This window comes from Lytechinus variegatus, chromosome 17 (assembly GCF_018143015.1).
Source record: "Lytechinus variegatus isolate NC3 chromosome 17, Lvar_3.0, whole genome shotgun sequence".
NCBI lineage: Eukaryota > Metazoa > Echinodermata > Echinoidea > Temnopleuroida > Toxopneustidae > Lytechinus > Lytechinus variegatus.
The window spans coordinates 6,050,503-6,056,507 of record NC_054756.1 but is presented as its reverse complement, the minus strand read 5'-3'; positions in this window follow the sequence as shown (position 1 = coordinate 6,056,507).

The window sequence follows — 6,005 nt, the reverse complement described above, 5'->3', positions numbered from 1 at the left end:
TCTAATTGGAACTAGTTGGGTAACTGGAAATCCTAACTGGAACCAGGTGGGCAACTGGAAATCCTAACTGGAATCAGTTGGGTAACTGGAAATTATTTCTGACTCGAACCAGTTGGGTATTGGAAATCCTAACTGAAACCAATGGGTAACTTGAACCAGTTACCAACTGGAAATCCTTAATGGAACCAGTTGGGTAACTGGAAATGATTTCTAACTGGAACCAGTAGGGTTACTGGAAATCCTAACTAAAACCAGTTAGGCAACTGAAAATCCTAACTGGAACCAGTTGGGTAACTGGAAATCCTAACTTCAACCAGTTGGGTAAATGGAAATCCTAACTGGAACCAATTGGGTAACTGGCAAATCTGGAGATGACTTCTAACTGGAAATGAAGAATTGGAACCAGTTGGCTAACTAGAGATAAAACTGGAACCAGTTGGTGAACTGGAAATCCTAACTGGATCGAGTTGGGTTACTGGAAATTATTTCCAATTTGTTTCCAATTGGAAACTTTCCAGTTACCCAACCAGATCCAATTGAAACCAATTAATTTCCACATTATCTGCCAGTGTGAACAGTTTATTGTGTTATGAGATTCACCATCATTTACAATGTATCTATTCAATTCTTTTCAATTTCCAGTGCCACACTTGTTGCAGATAAGTGTTTAGAACTCTTAGCAGTAAAAAACAATGTTCATAGATATTGTCACGAATTTGTATTTGTATTATACTGTCATTCTTGGTATTCATTTGTACTATACTGTCATTCTTGATATCCATTGAGAGCAGAGCCTTCTTGAGCTTGTAAATCGCACAGCTTGCGGGATGTCTACATCTCGCTCTGCCTGAGCGTCCTTCCAACATTCCCAGCTGAGGTCAAACATTATTTATTACCTGGGCCTCGCTCGTCAAGAGCGACTGTCCTTCGCTTACGTAACGGCGAGGATAGTCTCTCAGTCGCGTGCGACCTCGCCCAGCGATGACAGATCTCTGTCGCGTGCGACCTCGCCTGACCTCACGCCGAGGACAGTTCTGTTTTGCATAAGTCCAGGGTCTCGCTCGCTCGTAAACAGAGTCTGCCCTTGTGTTATGCAACATCAAGGACCGACTCTCAGTCGCGTGCAGCCCATCTCGGCCGAGGACGAATGTTGTTCTTGGGAGAGGGATATAAACTAGCTCAAGGATGCTTTGCTCGATTTAGCTCTCTATAAACGGGGTGGTAATTCGCATTTCGGGAGAGATTCTCGGGGCACGTCTTGGAGTCCATTTCAATCGATTGTATAGTTGGATTGTGTCTTATTCCTCGAACGCGTTATTATAATAAACGGACAGTCTAACCTAAAAGTCAGCTCTGATTGTTTCACTTTGCTGTTCCCCACTTTTGAGAGAATAGATGTACGGATAGTTGATTTACGTTCTGAGAGAACTGAAAGAATTGAAGTGAGAACTTTTATACAGAGACAGTGAGAGGGGAGAAAACGAACACTTGTGAACTCAGTGAGATCTGTGAGAGCCTACACTTTAGTGATTTAATAATTTCCAATCCCCCTATATAAATTTCGTAACACTGGTGGCAGCGGTGGGATACTGGACTTCAACACGTTAGTCGATATGCCTGGAAGGAGAAGAAAAACAGATTTAGAACAAGAGATCAAGCAGCTGAAAGTTGAGCTTGATCAGGCGAGACTACATTCTCAAGTTTCAGATGAGGATGATTCTGACAGCGAGGTTAAAATTGTCGGCCCCAACAACTACCATGACCGCAGGGCTGCTATTCAACTTCCACATCAGGAATATTTTGATGGGACGCGCCCCTGGGAGAGTTTCATATTTTCGTTCCACAACATCGCTGAAGCTTGTGATTGGAATGCGAACGAAAAACGATTTCGGATGTTGGCATGTCTACGAGGAGATGCTGCCGATTTTGCCTTCCAACAGCTGACTTCCGATGTGACGGGAAACTTTGATAAGCTTGTAGCAGCATTAAGTGAACGATTTGAAAATAGGAAGACCCCAGCATCATTCGTTTCTCAGCTGGAAGCAAGACGTCTTGGGTCTAAAGAACTAATTGCCGATTATGCCGCCGACGTTAGAAGGCTCACAACTTTTGGCTACCCAAGTGCAGACGTTGAGACAATAGAGGCCATCAGTACGCGCCATTTCTTACGAGGACTGGGTGATCAAAATATGATCCTTGCCGTCGGAATGCACGAGCCTAAATCCCTACAAGAGGCCAGGGAAATAGCGGAACGGTATATGAATTTGAGAGAGGAGAATAGCCGCAGCAGCTACCGACCGATTAGGGCTCTGTCATCCTCTTCGATCAACGTATCCGATGATCGACTGGCTGATTTTGAGCGTCGGGTTACCTCCATTGACAAAAGACTCGATACTCTTTCTTCTTTACTGAAAGAACAGGTCGAGAGGCAATCGCAGTCGGGAGACGTTCGCCAAGGTAGACGAGGTAATGACGATAGAGGGCGCATTCCTCGGGGTAATAGACCACTGCACAGCCGATGCTATGAGTGTGATATGGAGGGACATTTAGCTCGCAACTGCCCTAATGTTCATCCCTATGATAGTCGCCACTACCCACCACAACAAACATTTGCACCCCAGCCATGGGCTCCGCCACAGCACATGCAGTCGACACCCTACCCACAACAGATGTGGGGTCAGACATCACCACCGCCCCCACCCACTCAGGCCATGCATCAAACATGTCAAATGCAGGATGCTCCCCCACCCTCTAGAGATCATACGGACGCGGGAAACTAGGAGGGGCCGATCCAATCGACCAGGTTTCGGCCCTTGAAAATAGAGTTGGCGGTGCACGAAGTTTTATCAAGCTCATCAAAAATAAGGGGATTTCTGCCTTTATTGGAGTGAATGTTAATGGTGCTAATGCTAAATTTTTGGTCGACTCTGGAGCAGCAGTAACTGTCATATCATCCAAAGTGTATCATAGTATAGCCCAAGACTCACGCCCAAATCTGATGAGTCTGACAGAAGACATCCAACTTCAGGCAGCAGGAGATGGGATACTTAATATTCATGGAACTGCCGATATTGACATATCGATTGAGGACAAAACATTCAGGTGGAATGTATTTGTTGCCGACATAAGTGACGAGGGCCTTCTCGGATTTGATTTCATACACCACTTCAATTTTGTTCTCGAACCGAGACGTGGGCTACTCCTGAACGATCGCATGTTTCGCTTTCAGATTGTGGGCGACCACGTAAGCTGTAGTGTGACAACGAAGAGTAACATCGTCAGCCCAGCTAACTCAGAGGTTATCATTGCTGGGTGTTCGGATACTTCAAAGTTAGACACAGAAGAGTTACCCTATGGATTAATTGAACCAATGGGTGACAGGGAGACCTTAGATCCGATACATGAAGCTAGTCGCTTGGTAGATATCAGTAGGAAGGATATCGATTCACCAGTGCGCGTAGCCAATGCACTTGATAAGGATCCTGTGCATGCTGGGAAAAATATTGCAAACCTTCAACAAGGAGACGATGTGCATGGAAAATGTATGGATGGGGTATTTCCGCTGCCGGTAAAAGTAGTGAAAAGTAGTTCTGCATCTGATACATTGGTGTTTGAGGGTGCACGGCCAACAGAGAAACTGTCTGTATCCACCCAAACTCAAACAGCTTCTTCTGCAAAAGAAGGGGCTCCATATGTGAAGAATTTATCTTGTATTAAGTGGTTAGCTGCCGTAGTTGTTGTCGTCGTCGTCGCGTTAGCCGCAGGTGTAAGTCGTGTATTGTCAAGATACAGAGTTATGTTTGGTAGTATGTTAATGTGTTTAATTGGAGTCGTCGCGGTGCGCTGGAATAATGTTAGTGTTGCCCGTGTTAAGGACGGAGCAGCAAGGTCATTAAATTGGAGGTTCCGGTCGATTCTAAGGAGGCTTATGAGAGCAAGTAGTGCCTCAAAGCAGCAGAAGAAGACAAAGTTGGATAAGCATAGAATTAGTGTAAACCAGGATGTCATAGTTGGAAATCTTGCACATGAGGAATTGCTCAAAATTCAGCGAGATGATCCTGGTGTGTCGATTGTGCTTGACTGGCTCACCAAGTCCCCGGACAGACCTATCCCCGGAAGGACGCGACAGCCAACTCGGCTTGTCATGAACTTCAAGTTCGTAGCACTAACCTCGAGCATTGAATTGACTTTTGGATTATCTCATGGCATAAACAAGAAACTTTTGTAATGAAGAACTATTCCCTGTCGCTGTATACACGGACTTTAATTTAAGTATTGTTCTTTTTGTCTTCATTATATTTTTGTCATAATCTCTATATTCACATCCGTCTCCTTCTTTCTCCTCATCCTTGTACTTACTGATGCGTGATGTGCATCTCTCGCTTAACACTTCCTCTTATGGAGACAATATTTTCGTTAAATTTGGTGTGTCTGTTTTTATATTACGCCCTACCTTTTGCTTGAATTTGTTTTACTCTCTGTCTTAATCCTCCATTCTTTTTTATTCTTTCTCATCCTCTATCGGCTTGCTCTGTTTCATTCACTTAATATGTCATGGTTGATAACGTTATCTATTGTTTTATTCAGTAGTTGGTGGTTTAAACTGTTCATTTATTTTGTTTTAATTCATACGTGTCCATTATACTACTTACATATAGATCAGGATATTCCTGGCTTTCTTGGTTTATTGATATTTTTCTTGCGTAGCCATTTTTATAGTGTTTAATTGGTTCTCCCGTGTTGAATGTCGCACTTACTGCCCTGTCACTAATACTGTTGGCGACACGCAACCGTAAGGCACGAAATTCAGCAAAGAGATCGGACAATTCATAGCTAGCCTTAGATAATTAGCTTATATTTAGTAGGCATATCCATTAATTTGTCAGATCCAGTCACACATGATCGGGTTAAATACTGCTAATAATAGTAGTGTATGTTGTAGATAGAGGTTAATTACGACTGTCCATTTTTCTTTACTATTTGGTAATGTTTATTTTAGATGATTTTGCGTCATTATGCTTTGCACAGTCAATAGGTTTGAATCTGTCACTGAGGACAGTGACTTTTTCCGGGGAGGGGGGATAGTGTCACGAATTTGTATTTGTATTATACTGTCATTCTTGGTATTCATTTGTACTATACTGTCATTCTTGATATCCATTGAGAGCAGAGCCTTCTTGAGCTTGTAAATCGCACAGCTTGCGGGATGTCTACATCTCGCTCTGCCTGAGCGTCCTTCCAACATTCCCAGCTGAGGTCAAACATTATTTATTACCTGGGCCTCGCTCGTCAAGAGCGACTGTCCTTCGCTTACGTAACGGCGAGGATAGTCTCTCAGTCGCGTGCGACCTCGCCCAGCGATGACAGATCTCTGTCGCGTGCGACCTCGCCTGACCTCACGCCGAGGACAGTTCTGTTTTGCATAAGTCCAGGGTCTCGCTCGCTCGTAAACAGAGTCTGCCCTTGTGTTATGCAACATCAAGGACCGACTCTCAGTCGCGTGCAGCCCATCTCGGCCGAGGACGAATGTTGTTCTCGGGAGAGGGATATAAACTAGCTCAAGGATGCTTTGCTCGATTTAGCTCTCTATAAAAGGGGTGGTAATTCGCATTTCGGGAGAGATTCTCGGGGCACGTCTTGGAGTCCATTTCAATCGATTGTATAGTTGGATTGTGTCTTATTCCTCGAACGCGTTATTATAATAAACGGACAGTCTAACCTAAAAGTCAGCTCTGATTGTTTCACTTTGCTGTTCCCCACTTTTGAGAGAATAGATGTACGGATAGTTGATTTACGTTCTGAGAGAACTGAAAGAATTGAAGTGAGAACTTTTATACAGAGACAGTGAGAGGGGAGAAAACGAACACTTGTGAACTCAGTGAGATCTGTGAGAGCCTACAGTGATTTAATAATTTCCAATCCCCCTATATAAATTTCGTAACAATATTATAGATTATAATTACAACAGATTCAAAGATAATTAGTACACCACTTACTGTGACCAA